The 19515-nt window shown below is 47.4% G+C and overlaps 1 protein-coding gene across 4 annotated transcripts in view; it reads left to right on the plus strand.

Annotated features, from left to right (window-relative positions):
* The window catches only part of LOC137509743 (cyclic AMP-responsive element-binding protein 3-like protein 3), a 638953-nt gene that overhangs the window by 229506 nt on the left and 389932 nt on the right, over nt 1–19515 (plus strand). The window lies entirely within an intron of this gene.

Here is a 19515-nt window from a genome sequence, read left to right on the forward strand (position 1 = left end):
ACCTTTTTATAACTACTGCATCACTTGATGTTTTTCTTCATAAAAAAGGTGGTTTCATGCATCATTGACCTCCAATACAAGTTTTAAAAGCTATTTAAGGCCAGCTCGAATATTTTACTTGAATACAGACTCGGATAGTGACGTCGGATATCCAAGGTCGAATCGGATATTCGATTAACTCGATATCGAACTTCGAGTGAATTCGGATAGTTTACTATTCGAATTCGCCACTCAAGGAACTATAAAAATACAAAACTTTATTCTCAATATCAATTCTGTTCACCAGCTATTTCCCTAAACCTCTTACCTCCCCCCCATAAAAAGCTGCATGGACTACAACAACAGGAGCGCTCCTGGACATACACCCCCATAAACAGCCACACCACATGCATGCAATCTAGATCGGCCGATCTTCCAAGATCAAATGTCATATGAGACCTATGGGGCTGCATTCAAGTGTCCGCGTCTATTGGGCTCAATAACTGTTCATTTGGTACCTTAATCTTGATAAGATCACAATAGAGCGTTATATATTACTTCATAGTCTATTACTTCCACTGCTTCAATGACAATCTTCGCCTTAGTAGTAAGTCAGCAGCTATAGGTTTAGCAACATAAGCTACTCAAGCCACCATGTAGCAACCCAGTCACACTGGCAAAAGATTCCTCTTCGTATGGCCATCGCGTGGTAACAAGACTATACCTTTTTTATGTATGAGGATATATATGCTCACGGTTTCCGTCGCGGCGTCCCGCGACACCAGGTACCCGGTTTAAGTTGCCCAGGATGCGGACATCAAACTTCCAGCATGTGTATCGTGCAGGAGCGTCCCGTCAGCCATCAGCAGCTAGCCACGCCCACATACGCGTTACGCCCACGTCACGTGAGCTTCTTCAGTGTGATGACGCTGTGGATGAAAGGCAATGGGTGTGCTCTCTCTCTTATGCAGGTATTCTAACCAGGCCTCGTTCTGGCTTCCGGAATCCGTATTCAACTCTGTACTTCCATCACCTCCTCCGTTATAACCAAGCCTCATTTCCGTTGTGTGTAGCAGCCAGGAAAATGCCCTATTTCTGCCCCTAAAACGTCTTGCCGCTCAGTAATATATTTTTCAACACAGTATGACATTTTTATTACTTGTGGTCTCTTGCTGGACCAACAACCTATAAAGCTTCTTAGTCTCACATTATTACTATACATGCTAATTCTAAAAAGCAGGGAACTCTAAGCGCAGGTTCTTCGTTTTGATCTTAAAGGGGAAACATGCCTTTTTCTGCCACACAGCCATCCACATACAATCCCTCACTGCACTCAATTACTTTTTATATTCAGGCAAAAAATGGACAAGATTTAGATCAGAATTTAGCCCATTTGGAATCAACGTCCCCAAATTGTAGATCCATCTGTTCTCAACCTGATATAACAGTTTCTCATGATCACCTCCTCGTCTATTCCTCTTAGGCTTTAAAATACCCTTAAAACTGTCTTCGTTTCAAGGGTATTTTAAAGCCTAAGAGGAATAGACGAGGAGGTGATCATGAGAAACTGTTATATCAGGTTGAGAACAGATGGATCTACAATTTGGGGACGTTGATTCCAAATGGGCTAAATTCTGATCTAAATCTTGTCCATTTTTTGCCTGAATATAAAAAGTAATTGAGTGCAGTGAGGGATTGTATGTGGATGGCTGTGTGGCAGAAAAAGGCATGTTTCCCCTTTAAGATCAAAACGAAGAACCTGCGCTTAGAGTTCCCTGCTTTTTAGAATTAGCATGTATAGTAATAATGTGAGACTAAGAAGCTTTATAGGTTGTTGGTCCAGCAAGAGACCACAAGTAATAAAAATGTCATACTGTGTTGAAAAATATATTACTGAGCGGCAAGACGTTTTAGGGGCAGAAATAGGGCATTTTCCTGGCTGCTACACACAACGGAAATGAGGCTTGGTTATAACGGAGGAGGTGATGGAAGTACAGAGTTGAATACGGATTCCGGAAGCCAGAACGAGGCCTGGTTAGAATACCTGCATAAGAGAGAGAGCACACCCATTGCCTTTCATCCACAGCGTCATCACACTGAAGAAGCTCACGTGACGTGGGCGTAACGCGTATGTGGGCGTGGCTAGCTGCTGATGGCTGACGGGACGCTCCTGCACGATACACATGCTGGAAGTTTGATGTCCGTATCCTGGGCAACTTAAACCGGGTACCTGGTGTCGCGGGACGCCGCGACGGAAACCGTGAGCATATATATCCTCATACATAAAAAAGGTATAGTCTTGTTACCACGCGATGGCCATACGAAGAGGAATCTTTTGCCAGCGTGACTGGGTTGCTACATGGTGGCTTGAATAGCTTATGTTGCTAAACCTATAGCTGCTGGCTTACTACTAAGGCGAAGATTGTCATTGAAGCAGTGGAAGTAATAGACTATGAAGTAATATATAACGCTCTATTGTGATCTTATCAAGATTAAGGTACCAAACGAACAGTTATTGAGCCCAATAGACGCGGACACTTGAACGCAGCCCCATAGGTCTCATATGACATTTGATCTTGGAAGATCGGCCGATCTAGATTGCATGCATGTGGTGTGGCTGTTTATGGGGGTGTATGTCCAGGAGCGCTCCTGTTGTTGTAGTCCATGCAGCTTTTTATGGGGGGGAGGTAAGAGGTTTAGGGAAATAGCTGGTGAACAGAATTGATATTGAGAATAAAGTTTTGTATTTTTATAGTTCCTTGAGTGGCGGTCACTTTGTATTTTGCTAATTGAATTGTGGTTGAGACCAGCCTTCCCCTTAATTGGGTGAACTAATACATTAAGGACCTGTGCACCGGATATATTACATTTGCATACTATTCGAATTCGACCAAACTCGAATAGGATAATGCGGTATCCGATCAACACTGTTGCCATCATACATTCAACTGTATGTGACAAGGCACAAATGAGGACAGTTGTGTAATAAAGCTACACTGGATTGCATAACCGCTGCATCACATAGATAAATGATAGGCAGCGGAGATGCCACCCCAATAGCTATCACAACTACAACGCATTCGATTGTGTAATAGAGCTGCATAAAAATTGCATCACTGTTGCATCATATAGATGAACAGTGGGCAATGGAGATGCCACCTTCATGGCTATCATAACTCCAACACATTAGATCACATATGACAATGCACAGATGAGGGCAGTTGTGCAATAAAACTGCATAGGATTGCATAACTGTAGAAGCTGGAGTAGCCTCTTCTACTGAATGAATATTATTTGCATCAACAAGAGCAGGAACAGGAATAGGTACAGGATTACTGAGTTGTTGCTGAATCTGGGTATCATTTTTCTGGACTTCTTCCACAGATATATGTAATTATGCAAAAAGTTCACAAAGGATTTCCATTTGAGAATGCCCCCCCCCCCCCCCGTTAGCGTCCATCTTGCAGGATTTTGGGGATGTGGGCCCGTGATACTGTAAGGCCTGACAGGTTATGTTCCCAATCAGTCTCTATGCCTCAATCTATTGCCACGGCTCTGAGCCCAACCCACGGTCTTCACCTATAGACAAGCCCCCGTGTAAACAGGACACTTTATTTTTTTCCTGACTATGGTTACCCCCAGGTCTTAACGTACAAGGCATACTGACTGAAGTAGAGAGGAGGATAACACACCAGGACTCCACTGAAGCAAGTAACACAGTTCAATAGTTCATAAGTATCACACAAGACTAATACCTTGTTTCAGGAGGATGAGGCCCTCAGCGTTGATTGCCAGTAATGACAGATGATTTAGGAACAGGCAGAGGATGATCCAGGCAACACGAGAGAGAGTTCATGCTAGGTCCACATGCAAGGTTATTCAAACAACATGCAAGGATCAGTCCAAGTATAACTAGCATGTCCAGTAAACAAGCAAAGGTCGGTCCAGGCAGCAGGCAAGAGTTATCTATTTAACAGGCAGAGGTCGGTCCAGGCAGCGGTCAAGAGGAAGGGTTAATAACAGCAGACAAGAATGGTCGAATACAAGCCAAGCTCGAGATCCAGTAATTCAACAATGTGAATGCGCACCCAGCAACTAGCCACAGCTATGCTTATCACGGGCAATGACTGGGAGCACTTTGCAGGCTTAAATACAACTTTCATTCAAGCAGTGGCCGGCCACAATCCGCACATCCAATCACACAGCGGTACATCTACCTAGGTGTCACCTGTAACGTCAGCTGACACCGCACCGTAGTCAGCTGATTATTGTGTACATCTGCGGAGGGTGTACTGGGAACTCGCCCTCCGCCAATCAGAATATGCGGCCTGTGTTCCAGGAGCAGTGTCATCAGCAGGGAACAAGCACCGAGACCCGGAAGCGACAGATTCAGCCTGGGTCTCGGCGGAAACACCAACAACAGGCATGTTCCTTATACCTATATTGTACCATGCTTTCCATTTCCAGACAGTTCCTTACTCTCATACTTTTATACTCTCAGACATTGTTATTTCTCAAGACAAATGATGTGCAAGCTTGTGCTTCTTATTACTGGTGTGCACCTGTCACACACACAGGTTGTCACTGAATGTGCTGGGCCTGGCAGTGGCACACACAGTATGAATTATCAAGGCTGTCTATGCAACACAAGTATCAGTGGGACACACAGAAAAAAAAATAGATCACAAGAACAAGATTAGCTCTCAAAAGAGCTGTTGTAGGGACGGGTGCTATTTTAGCAATAAGAATCAGCAAGGAACAAGCTAAGAAGCCTACAAGAGCCTAACTAATCTTTGCAGTCTGCAGCAGCTGTCCCTTCTGTATTTACTGCAAGCACACGAGTGAGTAAAATGATTGCCTGCCTTTTGTAAGGGGGGGGGGGGGGGAGTGTAGCCTGATTGGCTACAATGTGCCTGCTGACTGTGATGTAGAGGGTCAAAGTTGACCCTAATGGCGCACTATGGGGGCGAACCAAACTTCCGGTAAAGTTCGCGGTTCTCTGCGATCGCGAACCCCCGGAAGTTCACCTGGAACCGTTCGGGCCAGCTCCCCATGCAGAACAACAGCAGCGGCAGCGTAAAGGCACTTACTAACAGGTCTCCCCTGCTCTCTGCCCTTCAGCCGCCCTGGTCTCCCCTGTGATCTACCGCCTAGCCGCCGGGTCTTCCCTGTGATCTGCTGACTAGTTGCCTGGGTCTCCCTGTGATCTGCCCTCCGTATCCGCCGCTCATCTACTTCCTGTTTCTGCTGCAGGAAGTAGACAAGCGGTGGCTATGGAGGGCAGATCACAAGGGAGACCCAGTGGCTCGGCGGCAGATCACTGGGGAGACTTGGCGGCTGGACATGAGTACCTTTACGCTGCCGCTGCTGTGCTTCTGCATGGAGGGGGAGGAGAGCACCGGAGGGGGACCCTAGGAGAGGGAGGGAGGAAATTGCTCCCCACTTTAGCTAACAGCTGCTCCCCTTCCTCTGCCGCTGTCTAGCTATACTAGGGGACCTGGCTAACCTATAATGGAGATACTGTACCTACCTAGCTAACCTATTACTGAGGGCACCTACCTGGCTAATCTATACAGGGGGAAACTATACCTGGCTATCCTATACTATACTGGGGGCAACTATCCCTGGCTAACCTATACTTGGGGCAACTAAACCTGGCTAGCTATACAGGTAGCAACTATACCTGGCTAACCTATACAGGGGGAATCTACCTGGCTAACGTATACTGGGAGCAACTACACCTGGCTAACCTATACCAGGGGCACCTATACCTGGCTACCTATACTGGGGTCACCTATACCTGGCTGACCTATACTGGGGGTAACTATACCTGGCTACCTATACTGGGGGCAACTATATTTGGCTACCTATACTGGGGCACCTATACCTGGCTACTTACCTACTATACTGAGCAGAGGCGGGACAAGGTCCTCCAGCACCCAAGGCTGAGACACCAAAGTGCGCCCCTCCATCCCTGCCACCCCAGCCGTCACACACTGGTTGCTATTAGACTATGAGGTGCCACAAGGCCCACAACCTCCCCAACACCTTAATATCTAGTTATCTGGCTTGCAGTCACTGGTATGTATCCCCTTTTCTTATTTCTTTCTGCTTCATACACAATTAGGAATGACAGCTGAATGAATTGTGCGCCCCCTCCTACACTGCACCCTGAGGCTGGAGCCTCTCCAGCCTATGCCTCGGCCCGGCCCTGATACTGAGGGTGTTTATTTCTACATTTTTAAGCTATAACGTGCAGAGAAAATTGGCGGGTGCTGTGTGATCATTCCAGGGATGCATCCTCATAAGTCTGCCTCAGGCAGCAAAAAGTCTAGAACCGGCCCTGGTGGTGATGAACATGTTCCCAGTATCCTGAACCTTCTGTTCTTGCTACTTGCCCATAGAGGTGCTCACCGCATTCCGCAGAATTCCGTTTTCCATTATTCCGGTCGGAAATTGGAATTTCCGTTGCATCGGAACGGAATTGCTATAGCGCTAAGCGGCAATTCCGGAATTGCTATGCAGAGTTCCATCGGAATGTGGATTTTTTTCAGCCAATCAAAAGAAAGACCCTAGACAGAAGCTTCTAAGTGAAAAAAACAGGATTTCTGCATAAAAAACTGGAATTTCTGCCTAAGTTAGCAACCAGCTCCCTAGCTACCTATCAGCAGCTATCCCACCCATTTTGTATATAAGAGAGCTGTGCAGTCAGGAAGCTTGTGGGTTTCAGTCTGGTATTGGAGAGAGAGGAGAGACAGACCCATATTAGTTGTTTTAACATAAAACAAAAGTCTTTTTAAAGACTGTATAATAGACCAAAAGTCTTTTTAAAGACTCTGTGAGAGAGAGTTAGATAGAGTGTGAGCTATATTAGTAGTAGTAGTAGCTAGGTGTATTTGTGACTGAGAGAGTGACAGTAGATTGTTAGTTTGAGTGATAGATTGTAGTGTAGTGTGCTAGTACTAGTTGCTGTGTGGAGAGGGTTAGACAGAGCCAGCCAGGCCGCAGGCTTAAGGCCTGATTCACAAAGCGGTGCTAACAGCACGCGAGTGAAAAGCCCTTTATCACGCCTAAACTCTGTTTAGGCATGATAAGTTTAGGCATGATAAATTTAGGTGTGATAAGTTTTTAGGCGTGATAAGTTTAAGCACCAACTGGGTTAGCACCGCAGTGCACAGCTGATCAAAAGTTTTGCGCTAGCAAAGTCTGGTGCACTTTGCATAGAGTTTAATGGCGCTGCTTTGCGTGCGGGACTTTGCACACGATCTAAACTTATCATGCCTAAACTTATCATGCCTAAACTTATCATGCCTAAACTGAGTTTAGGCATGATAAAAATGGTTATCACGCCTAAAGTCTTTAACTGGGTTATCACCGCTTTGTGAATCGAGCCCTTAGTGTTTGACAGAGTGAAAGTGAGTTACTGTAGGTGATTGATTAGCTGAGTGTAGTGCAAGGTTTTTTTTTTTGTTTGTTTTCTTTATTTTTTATTTTAATTTATTTTCTTTATTTCACCCCCTTATTTTCTGATATGTTCTGTCGCTCATACCTCTTCCCCGATAAAGTTTGTGGCCCCAAAATAATGGAGCGAGAGCAGCAGCAATTTCCTGCCACTCCTAAAAGTAAATGGAGTGATGGTGGTGTTGGTGGATCACGTCAAGTACGTGATCAGGTTGAGGGTGGCAGCAGCAGCAGGAATCGTTCCCCCCTGGTCAGAGATGTCTTCCCTGTGTTCACACGCAGGAAAATTTTGACAGAGCAGGAGGCGAAGAGAGTTGTGGATTATTTAGATCAGGAACCCTCTACCCAGTCTTAGGAACTTGAAGCTAGTTGCAGAAGCACCGGCCGCCAGGTTCCTCATGACCAGAACCCGACTGCAGCTGCTTCTCTTGACGAGGTTGCTTACTCCCAGTACTCCCCTCCAGAAGTAAAGCACACCTATGTTGATGAGAGAGATGTGCAGAAGGATTGGTTATGAGGCATTGGAGGAGACCATGGGACCAAGGTCCCAAGAAGTGATGGGTTCTGTGGCAACAGAAATGGCCCCTGTGTTTTCTACATCCAGTGTCACCAGTCAACATCACCACCAGTCAACTACAGAGGTGTTTGGTGGCCAGGTGCAGGGTCCAGAAGAGTCACTTATTGAACTGGATGATATTTTGAATGATGAGGTGGCTGATCAGACGTGGTCGCCATCTGGTGGGTTAGGCACTAGTAGGCTTGAGCAGCTTGGAGAAACAGAGCAGACGGTTAGCCAGCAGCCTGCAAGTGCTTTCCCATCTGTCAGTACCCGCCACCAGTCCAATGCTGAGCATCGAGGTGCTAGAACAGGTCGCACCACTGTTCCACGTGCACGCATGGAATTTTTTTACTGTACTTGAAGAGGATGAATCCAGTCTTTTTTGTGTGCCGTAAATCAGTGAGCAGAGGCAAATCGGGCAGCGGGTTCGGCACTTCAGGGCTGATAAGCCATCTGCCCAACCACCACAGACAGGAGTTTGAATATGTAAAACATGTCAATAAGATTGGTGGAGGAAAAGCAGCAGCAACAGGCCACTCCTCTTCTTTTTCTACTTGTCCGATCCCTATCCAACCTGCTCAGTCCCATTACACTTCAAATCCCTCTGCATGCCAGGCTGGAAGAGGGCTCCCGACCTCGGCAAGCACCTCGTCTTCACCCTTGTTGGTTTCCTCTGAATCACCAGTGTTCCAGCGTCAGGCCTCTGTGCCAGAAATGTTGCAGAGGAAGCGGATGCTCCCTGCAAGTGATTCGTTTGTGGTGAAAAATAATGCGCTCCTGGCAAGGCTGTTGGGCCAACAGCTGCTGCCCTACCAGTTTGTGGACTGTGCCCCCTTCCGCAGACTGATGAACATTGTTGCTCCACAATGGCAGATCCCCAGCCGCCATTATTTTGCCAGGAATGCTATCCCTGCCCTTCACCAGCACATTGTGGAGTGTGTCGGCCGGTTTATGGATCACGCTGTCGGTGGCAAGGTGCACTTCACTATGGATGGCTGGAGCAGCAGACATGGGCAGGGAAAGTATCTAACTTTTACCACCGTTGGGTCACCCTCCATGGAGCTGTTGAGGAGGGTGCAAGATCTGGGGCATCTCAGCTGGTGGTGCCACCACATCGGTTGAAGGGGAGGCCTGTTCCACTTCCCTCTGCTACCTGTTCTGTCCAAGGCCAGTCTGCCGTTGCTGAGCCTCCCAGAAAGTGGTCCCGCTCCTACACTGGTCTGCAGCACCATCGATTGCCAAGTAGTGCTGAAACTGGAATCCATGGATGAGAACAGGCAAACCGGATCTGTAATCCTTGCAGCCTTACATGATCAGTTTCGGCAGTGGCTGACCCCTCGAAAACGGGACACAGGTGTAGTGGTGTCTGATAATGGTGCCAAAATGCTGCCCGCCATTTCGGAAGGTGCTATACCCACTTACCTTGCTTGGCCCACGTCCCGGCCCTTCAAAAGTTTTTACAGACTTTTGATGGGTTGAAGGACGCTGTGGCCTCAGTGCGAAAAGTGTCAGCCCACATCCGTCGCTCCGCAACTGCCACCGCGGCCTTGAAACTGCTGCAGCGCTGCCATAGCCTACCACAGCACAGGCTTATTTCCGATTGTCCGACGCGGTGGAACTCCACCCTCCACATGCTGGAGAGGTTGTGGGAGCAGCGCATAGTGGTCAGGCTATACCCGTCTCAGACATCTTCCACCAGAACAGGCCCACTGGAATACATTACTGGGGACCAGTGGCAGCTGATTGGACAGGTGTGCAAAGTGTTGGAGCCGTTTGAGCAGGCAACAAAAGTGGTCAGTGAGGAGCACTGCAGCATATCAGAGGTGCTCCCTCTTGTCTTCATTCTGAGCAAGGCTCTTAAACTGCTCGAACAGAGGGAGGAAGCCCTACTGAACAGTGGTCAGTCAAGTGGGGGGAGTGAGTGAGCATGCTCCAGTCCGGGATGAGGAGGCAGAGCTTGTGGAAGCGGAAGAGCCCATTGTCCAGGGGTGGGAAGAAGATTCAGATGATGTGGAGCTGGAGCATGACGACAGTTCTGACAGCCAGGAAGAGGTGATAAATGGCAGACATCTCTTCCCTATGGCTGCAAATATGCTCCAGTGCCTTCGTAAGGACCCCCAGATTAAAACTGTAAAATCAAGGCTCGACATGTGAGTGGCCAACATCTTAGATCCCCGGGGCAAGGGGAAAATGCGCCAGTTCATACCCCCCTCCCAAGCAGACGCCAGGATGAGCCACATCCAGGATGCTCTTCTTCGTTGGGTAGAAGATGCGTTTCCTGCACCTGTATCCTGGGCCCAAGCTACCAAGCCTCATCACACTCAGCAAAGGTCTAGTGGTCCCACTCCCAGCAGCGGCACCAATAGCCAATCTGTGAACCTGCTGAGTATGCTGAAGGAATTTTATCAGCCAATGCCAGATACTCCTTCTAGCAGCAGCACCACCAGCGGACAAAGTGGTCACCACCAGCGGCTGGCCCATATGGCGAATGATTACTTGGGGTCGGCCAGTGCTCCAGACAATATGGAGAGTAATAATGACCCCATGGAGTATTGGACAAAACAACTGTATACCTGGCCTGAACTCGCTCAGTATGCACTGGAGGTTCTTGCATGCCCTGCCGCCACTGTTCTTTCTGAGCGAGTATTTAGTGCTGCGGGTGGGGTGGTCACCGACCAAAGGACTTGTCTGTCCACAGACAATGTGGACATACTAACATTCATAAAAATGAACGAGTCATGGATCAGTGACAATTACAAGGCCTCTCTCACTGATTCATAAGATAATGATACAATACAATAATAATATTACTACAATAATTGGCCTACGACAACTCCTGCAGCTGCAAGCAAAAAATTTTTATGACTGCCGTGGAACCACCTCTAGGTCCCATGGCCTACAACAACTCCTGCTGCTCCAAAAAAAAAAAATGACCGGTGGAACACTTTCTGATCATCCCTTGGGGATGATCGGAAAGTGCAATTTCCGATTCCGCGGAAATCCGGAATTTCGTCAGAACAAAATTCTGTAACGTTACATTCCGGCGGTACAATTTCAGTAATCTCATTTGAAACCTCTCTTTTTAAACATCGTAGGCCATAGGACCTAGTGGCTGTTCCACCGGTCATTTTTTTTTTGTTTTTTTTTTTGGAGCAGCAGGAGTTGTCGTAGGCCATGGGACCTAGAGGTGGTTCCACGTCAGTCATAAAAAATGTTTTGTATTGCAGCAACAGGAGTTGTCGTAGGCCATGGGACCTAGAGGCTGTCAGAACTGTCGTCATGCTCCAGCTCCACATCATCTGAATGTTCTTCCCACCCCCGGACAATGGGCTCTTCCGCTTCCACAAGCTCTGCCTCCTCATCCCGGACTGGAGCATGCTCACTCACTCCCCCACTTACTGACCACTGTTTTCAAGAGCCTTGTCCAGCATGAAGACAAGAGGGAGCACCTCTGTTATGCTGCAGTGCTCCTCACAGACCACTTTTGTTGCCTGCTCAAATGGCTCCAACACTTTACACACCTGTCCAATCAGCTGCCACTGGTCCCCAGTGATGCATTCCAGTGGCCCTGTTCTGGTGGAAGATGTCTGAGACAGGTATAGCCTGACCGCCATGCGCTGCTCCCACAACCTCTCCAGCATGTGGAGGGTGGAGTTCCACCGCATCGGACAATTGGAAATAAGCCTGTTCTGCGGCAGGCTATGGCGGCGCTGCAGCAGTTTCAAGGCCGTGGCGGCAGTTGCGGAGCGACGGATGTGGGCTGACACTTTTCGCGTTGAGGCCACAGCGTCCTTCAACCCATCAAAAGTCCGTAAAAACTACGGGACTACAAGGTTGAAGACGTGGGCCAAGCAAGGTAAGTTCTAGCACCTCGATGCTTAGTATTGGACTGGTGGCGGGTACTGACAGACGGGAAAGCACTTGCAGGCTGCTGGCCGGTTGGCCAGCAGCCTGCAAGTGCTTTCCCGTCTGTCAGTACCCGCCACCAGTCCAATACTAAGCATCGAGGTGCTAGAACTTACCTTGCTTGGCCCACGTCTTCAACCTTGTAGTCCACGGTTGTCTGCTCTGTTTCTCCAAGCTGCTCACGCCTGCTAGTGCCTAACCCACCAGATGGTGACCACGTCTGATCAGCCGCCTCATCATCCAAAATATCATCCAGTTCAATAAGTGACTCTTCTGGACCCTGCACCTGGCCACCAAACACCTCTGTAGTTGACTGGTGGTGATGTTGAATGGTGACACTGGATGAAGAAAACACAGGGGCCATTTCTGTCACCACAGAACCCACCACTTCTTGGGACCTTGGTTCCATGGTCTCCTCCAATGCCTCATCCCAATCCTTCTGCACATCTGTCTCATTGACATAGGTGTGGTTTACTTCTGGAGGGGAGTACTGGGAGTAAGCAACCTCGTTAAGAGAAGCAGCTGCAGTCGGGTTCTCGTCATGAGGAACTTGGCGGCCGATGCTGCTGCAACTAGCTTCAAGTTTCTCAGACTAGGTAAATGGTTCCTGATCTAAATAATCCACAACTCTCTTCGCCAGGGGCGTAGCTAGGGGGGGTCGGGGTAGGACACGTGCCCCCGGGCGCTAGGTCCCCAAGGGCGCCCAGCTGAGCTGCAGGTTTTTTTTTTTTGGGAGGGGAGAAGCGCAGAGAAGAGGGAGAGCTGTGAGCAGCGGTGGAGAAGGGGGGCCATCTCCCCCCCCTTTCCTCACCTTAGTGCTCTCCCTCCCTCACTCTCCCCTCCACAACTAATGTCCGGGTGGCTGGTGCAGCGGGCGGGACTTACCTCCGTCTCGCTCCAGCGCCGGAAGTTCGGGTCCTGCAGCCACTGCTCTGTGGCAAATCCAGCCCGCGCTGCGACGAGACGCAGGTGCTGCCAGCCACCCGGACATTAGTTGTGGAGGGGACAGCGAGGGAGGGAGAGCCCCCTAAGGTGAGGGAAGGGGGGGGGGAGACGTCCGCCCTTCCCCACTGTCCCCATAGCTCTCCCTCCACTGCGCTTCTCCCCTCCTGCTGGGTGGACACCTGGCTACCTAATCTGGGGACATATACCCCTGCCTACATATACTGGGACATATACACCTGCCTACATATACTGGCCACATATACCCCTGACTACATATACTGGGCACATATACACCTGCCTACATATACTGGGACATATACCCACTGACTACATATACTGGCCACATATACACCTGTCTACATATACTGGGACATATACCCCTGCCTACATATACTGGGACACATACCCCTCCCTACATATACTGGGACATATACCCCTGCCTACATATACTGGGACATATACACATGCCTACATATACTGGGACATATATCCCTGCCTACATATACTGGGACATATACCTCTGCCTACATATACTGGGACATATACCCCTGCCTACATATACTGGGCACATATACACCTGGCTACATATACTGGGCACATATACCCCTGGCTACATATGCTGGGCATATATACCCCTGGCTACATATACTGGGCATATATACCCCTGGCTATATATACTGGGCACATATACCCCTGGCTATATATACTGGGCACATATACCCCTGACTATATATACTGGGCACATATTATACCCCTGGCTACATATACTGGGCACATATAACCCTGACTACACATACTGGGCACATATACCCCTGGCTACATATACTGGGCACATATACACCTGGCTACATATACTGGGCACATATACCCCTGGCTACCTGTTCTGTGGACATCTCTACCCCTGGCTACCTGTTCTGGGGACATCTATACCGCTGGCCACCTATTCTGGGGACATCTATACTGCTGGCCACCTATTCTGGGGACACCTATAGACCTGGGGCTACCTATTTTTGGGGAACCACTGCTGTCAGATTGAGAGTATTTTGGGGAACTGCTGCCAGGTGAGAGGTGTCTACCATATTAAGGGGGCATTCTGCCTATTTATGTGAAATGCTGTCTATTTATGTACCCCATGACTGCTGAATTTGTCTTGTTGGGGGCCTCAAGGTTACTGAATTTGACTTGTTGGGGGCCTCATGATTTGTTGGGGGCATCAAGATCACTGAATTTGTCTTGTTGGGGGCCTAATGATTGTTGAATTTGTCTTGTTGGGGGCCTCATGATTGCTAAATTTGTCTTGTAGGGGGCCTCAAGATTGCTGAGTTGGTCATGTTGGGGGCCTCATGATTGCTGAATTTGTCTTGATGGGGGGGGGCTCATGATTGCTGAATTTGTCTTGGAACATGCTGGAAGGTACATACTGAGGGAGGGTGGGTGAGCGTGAACCTGCTAACTTCCTGTACATTTGGCTCCACCCATAACCACACCCACATTTCACGTGGCCACGCCCCTTTTTTGGCGCTGCGTGCGCCACAGCCTTCACCTTAGGGGGCGCATTAATAGTATTTGTCCCCGGGCGCTGAAAGCCCTAGCTACGCCTCTGCTCTTCGCCTCCTGCTCTGTCAAAATTTTCCTGCGTGTGAACACAGGGAAGACATCTCTGACCAGGGGGGAACGATTCCTGCTGCTGCTGCCACCCTCAACCTGATCACGTACTTGACGTGATCCACCAACACCACCATCACTCCATTTCCTTTTAGGAGTGGCAGGAAATTGATGATGCTCTCGCTCCATTATTTTGGGGCCACAAACTTTATCGGGGAAGGGGTATGAGCAACAGAACAGATCAGAAAATAATGGGGTGAAACAAAGAAAATAAATCTTTAAAAAGACTTTTAGTTTCTATACAGTCTTTTAAAAGACTTTTTTTTATGTTAAAACAACTAATATGGGTCTGTCTCTCCTCTCTCTCCAACACCAGACTGAAACCTGCAAGCTTTGTGACTGCACAGCTCTCTTATATACAAAATGGGTGGGATAGCTGCTGATAGGTAGCTAGGGAGCTGGTTGCTAACGTAGGATTGGTTGGTTTTTCTTAAGACTCTAATTGGTGCAGAAATTCCGATTTTCATGCAGAAATCCTGTTTTCACCTAGAAACTTCTGTCTAGGGTCTTCCTTCTGATTGGCTGAAAAAATCCGCATTCTGACGGAATTCCGCATAGCAATTCCGGAATTTCCGCTTAGCGCCATAGCAATCCCGTTCCGATACGATGGAACAGAATTGCCAATTTCCGACCGGAATTGCGGAAAAAGGAATTCCGCGGAATGCAGTGAGCACCCCTAATGCTAATGCCTCTAACCTAGAACAAGTATCAGATTTTTCAGATTATAGTGACAGCATGTTTGATTAAGAAACTATTGATGGCATAAGATCAGCATGCCATCCAGACAATTGAAGTTTTTAGGCTTGGTACAGATGGCATCTAAATCAGCCTCCCAGCATCTCGTCCAAATGCTTTTCTGCATGCGTGCATTTGCTGGCTTTCGATGGCTTTTAGTGGCAATCATTATTTTGGGGGACATGGAGGCGTGTAGTAAATGAACCTGGATGCAACCTGTTGCTTCCAGGGTCAGCTTAAACAGGAAAAATAGGGATAAAATTATGGCGTTTGAGCAATCAATGGTAAACGGTGTGAAATTACACTACTGGTGCTGCCGCTTTACTTGAATGGGCAGCACTTAACGCCAGCCGCCATGGCCGGCACGTCCGTGTGAACAAAGCCTTAAAGGACTCCCAAGGCTAAAATAAACTAATGAACTAAACATTTGTATCTATGCTCCGTCTCCTAAAAATGACTTTTTAAGAAATTCCACAGTTTTATTTTATATTTAAATCTAATTTTTAAGTGTTTATTGTGTTTGCTCAATGACACATTCATTGAAGTATGCAGTAAAGTGTTGTACCGTGTTAGCCATGAGTAAAAGCAAGAAGTTTTGAATCAGGATGATATCATTTATTGGCTAACATAGAGATGGATAAACAGTGAGCTTTCGACTTATAAAAAGCCTTCGTCGGACTGGTTCCTGACCAAAACTGAAAAACACAACTTATATACACTGACATACAGAGGAGAAACATTCTTTAGCAAACATTAATGTAATTAGATGCCTTAACTGTTACTGAGGAGGCTTTCCCAGGCATCCTATCTAAATTGATAAGATCAATAGAATCCTCAACATTACATAAAGCAGACTCTGGTGATGGGGAGACATCGTAAATTCCGAATTCAAATGGTAACTGGCCTGGTTACATGCACCATTAATTCTAAGCTTAATGGCCCATACTCACGGGCTACAATTGTCGCTGCAACACGCGGCGTGCGCGTGTTGCGGCAACAGGTCGCCCGTGAGTATGGGCCGTCGCACGAGCGCGCACCCCGAACTGTCGCCCGCCGCTGATGTCGCCAGGCGATTGAAAGTTTCAATCGCCTAGCGACAGTCGCGACCGCACCTCCGCCGCAACTGTCGCTAGTCCGCGTGAGTACGCGGACTAGCGACAGCAACCTCCATTGAGAATGCGGAGCTTCCGGCGGGGGGAGGAGGAACGTCAGCGACAGCTTCCGTCGCGCCGCTGGTCCCTCTTCCGCGTGTGTACGCGGAGGGACCTGGCGAGGAGCTGTCGCCGGCCTGTCGCCCACACGCTCACGTGTGCTGGCAACAGGCAACTTTTGCTGCCCGTGAGTATGGGCCATAAGAGAATTGTGGCATTTAAAGCCAGCACCTGAAAGCAAATAAAATAAATAGTGACAGTGAATTCCATCTTACACAGCATATGGCACAAAAATGAATGAAAAGATAGAAAAATTAAAATTAAAAGATTGAAGTATGCCAGAGCTAAAATCTATGCACTTTTAAACCTTTTTATCTCTTTCCTGCTCCCAGAAGCCATTTTCTGCTAGTAAAGTGTTAGTTATAGTTGTAATTTCTTATCAGTGAGGGTCACATCGTATTCTGACCCAGTCCTGACTGGAACTGCCACTTAGATACCTGGGCCCATATGCAATTCACTTTTTCTCCTGAGTTTTCTCCTAGGAGATCATTATTCATCTTCTGTTTAAAATAACTTTTCAGCACTTTGCAATTAAAAAAGTACCAAAAAAATAGGTGAAAAAGTACTATAAATATTATTTTGAGTATTTTCTAGGTTGCAATTTTTTTTTATAAAGCATTTTATTGATGAGGTTTGCAAATATAACCTAGGAGAAAACTCAGGAGTAAAAGTGAATTGCATATGGACCCTGGGGCCATATGCAATTCACTTTTTTTTTTCCTGAGTTTCCTCGTAGGAGATAATTTTTTATCTTTGATTTAAAATAATTGTTCAGCACTTTGCAATTGAAAAAGTACCAAAAAGCAGGTGAAAAAGTACTATAAAAACTATTTTGAGTACCGTATATACTCGCAAGCAAGCCGACCTGCATATAAGCCGATCCCCCAACTTTTACCGGGAAAAAACAGGAAAAAATGATTGCCCCTTATATAAGCCGGGGGTAGGAAATGCTGGCCACGTGATCCCCCCAGTGTGTCCCAGTATAGCTAGTATAGTGCCCAGTATGGGTAGGTACTAGTGCCTCAGTATAGCTAGTATAGTGCCCAGTACAGCTAGTAAAGTGCCCAGTATAGCTAGTAAAGTGCCCAGTATAGCTAGTAAAGTGCCCAGTATAGCTAGTATAGTGCTCAGTATAGCTAGTATCGTGCGCAGTATAGTTAGTAAAGTGCCCAGTATAGCTAGTATAGTGCCCCAGTATAGCTAGTATAGGGCCTAGTATAGCTACCGTGTTTCCCTTAAAAAAAGACATTGTCTTATATTATTTTTTGCTCCAAAAGATGTGCTAGGGCTTATTTTTAGAGGATGTCTTATTTTGGGAGGAAACGCTGGTAGTTTTCCTGTACAAAATGTATATACTGCATGCCATGCCGAAACACAAGCAACATCCACAGAGCTTGTGGTTTGCAGAGTCTATTTCTTGCAGGCAGAGAACACTGTCAGTCTCCCCAGAGCTATGATAGGATAAACTGTGTGTCCCGAGTGCTGCTGATGCGTATCACGCCAGATCAGGAGGGCTGGCTCCAACAAAAACAAATTTCCTGACACATATACAGGACTGTAGAACTCACATTATACAGTTGCTCTCCTGTATCCAGGCTTTGTATTGAGCGGGACTTGCTGGTGTCATGTAGGCTGTTGCCAGGTAGGGCTTATATTCGGGGGATGTCTTATATTTCAAGCATGCTAGGATTTCCTGCTAGGGCTTATTCTCAGGGAATGTCTTACTTTAGGGGAAACACGGTAGTATAGTGCTCAGTATAGGTAGGTAGTGATCAGTATATCGCCCTAGTATGGGTAGATAGTGCCCCCCCACCCCCACGGCCGCCGCTATTACCTTACCCGGCAGCTTCCTCTATTCCCCTCTCCGTCTTCTGCTCGCCCCATGTAAATAATTCACAGCAGCTCGCCCCACGGGAGCTGCTGTGTGATGAGGGAGGAAGCCGTAGAGAGAGCGGTTCCCATAGTAACGGCGATATACATCGCCGCTACAGGAAGCCGCTCTCTCTATGGCTTCCTCCCTCATCACACAGCAGCTGCCGTGGGGCGTGCTGCTGTGAATTATTTACACGGGGCGAGCAGGAGACGGAGAGGGGAATAGTGGAAGCCGCCGGGTAAGCTAATAGCGCCGGCTGCGGGGGGGGGGGGGGGAGTGGTGGTAGGCGTTTGGCTATCGCGGATCAACCTGACTCGCTAGCAAGCCGACCCCCCAACTTTTGGCCCACTTTTTGGGGGTCAAAAATTCGGCTTGCTTGCGAGTATATACGGACAAATAATAACATTTATATTGCGCTTTTCTCCTGGCGGACTCAAAGCGCCAGAGCTGCAGCCACTAGGGCGCGCTCTATAGGCAGTAGCAGTGTTAGGGAGACTTGCCTAAGGTCTCCTACTGAATAGGTGCTGGCTTACTGAACAGGCAGAGCCGAGATCAAACCCTGGTCTCCTGCGTCAGAGGCAGAGCCCTTAACCATTACACCATCCATCCAGCCAAGTTTGCTTGCTGGTAGTTTAAATGCACTTTATTGAAAAGTTTGAAAATGTCACCTAGGAGAAAACTCAGGTGAAAAACTGAATTGCATATGGGCTCTGGGCCACTTACATACTTGGGCCCATATGCAATTACATTTTTAACTTGAGTTATCTCCTAGGAGGTAATTTTTATCTTTTCTTTAAACTAACTTTTCAACACTTTACAATTGAAAAAATACCCAAAAGTTGGTGAAAAAGTCCTATCAAATGTATTTTGAGTATTGTCTTGCTTGCTGGTGGCTTAAAAGACATTTTATGACACGTTATAAAAATATCACCTAGGAGAAAACTCAGGAGAAAGAGAAAATTGCATATGGGGCTTGATGTTTAACTCTTTCAGGCAGAGAAAGAAAATGGAACACAGCATAGTTATTTGTGTGCTATACACTGTACATATACATGTCTATCTCACCATGTCACATGTCACCTCGGGTATCCTTTAATAGAAAATAATGTTTTCTTCAAACCCAAAAGCTATTAGTCTGCCAGGATCTAATTGCCCTAAAAGAACCAAATCAGATCACTAGC

The sequence above is a fragment of the Hyperolius riggenbachi genome, chromosome 1 (genome assembly GCF_040937935.1).
Source record: "Hyperolius riggenbachi isolate aHypRig1 chromosome 1, aHypRig1.pri, whole genome shotgun sequence".
Classification (NCBI taxonomy): domain Eukaryota; kingdom Metazoa; phylum Chordata; class Amphibia; order Anura; family Hyperoliidae; genus Hyperolius; species Hyperolius riggenbachi.